Source organism: Sinocyclocheilus grahami, unplaced genomic scaffold (genome assembly GCF_001515645.1).
Source record: "Sinocyclocheilus grahami isolate Dianchi unplaced genomic scaffold, SAMN03320097.WGS_v1.1 scaffold10672.1, whole genome shotgun sequence".
Taxonomy (NCBI): Eukaryota; Metazoa; Chordata; class Actinopteri; order Cypriniformes; family Cyprinidae; genus Sinocyclocheilus; species Sinocyclocheilus grahami.
In genome coordinates this window covers 1-398 of record NW_015513371.1, presented here as the reverse complement: position 1 = coordinate 398, position 398 = coordinate 1, and positions in this window count along the sequence as shown.

Here is a 398-nt window from a genome sequence, read left to right as displayed (position 1 = left end):
GTGTGTGTGTGTGTGTGTGAGGTTTTGCCAACATTGCGAGGACTGAATCTCCCCATAAGGACTGTAAAACCTGAAGTCACATGCATTTTGGGATATCCAATGGTCCTTAAGAGGAAAATGGCTTAGTAAACATACAAAATAGTATCTTAATTAACCTATTCAAATGTAGAAAAGTTTCTAGGGGGTAGAAAATAACACTAGCTCTGTATAAAAACAGTAGACGTTAAAGGAAAGTCCCCACCATGATAGAAAAACAAACTTGTGTGTGTTTCTTGTACTGACACACCAGCAAGTACAGGTAGTTTTGCTAGCAGAGATATTTGCTTTTCTTCCCGTTAGATCAAAACGGTTACAGTTAAACCATCTCTACCCCTCATAGGCCGCAGAGAATCGATGTT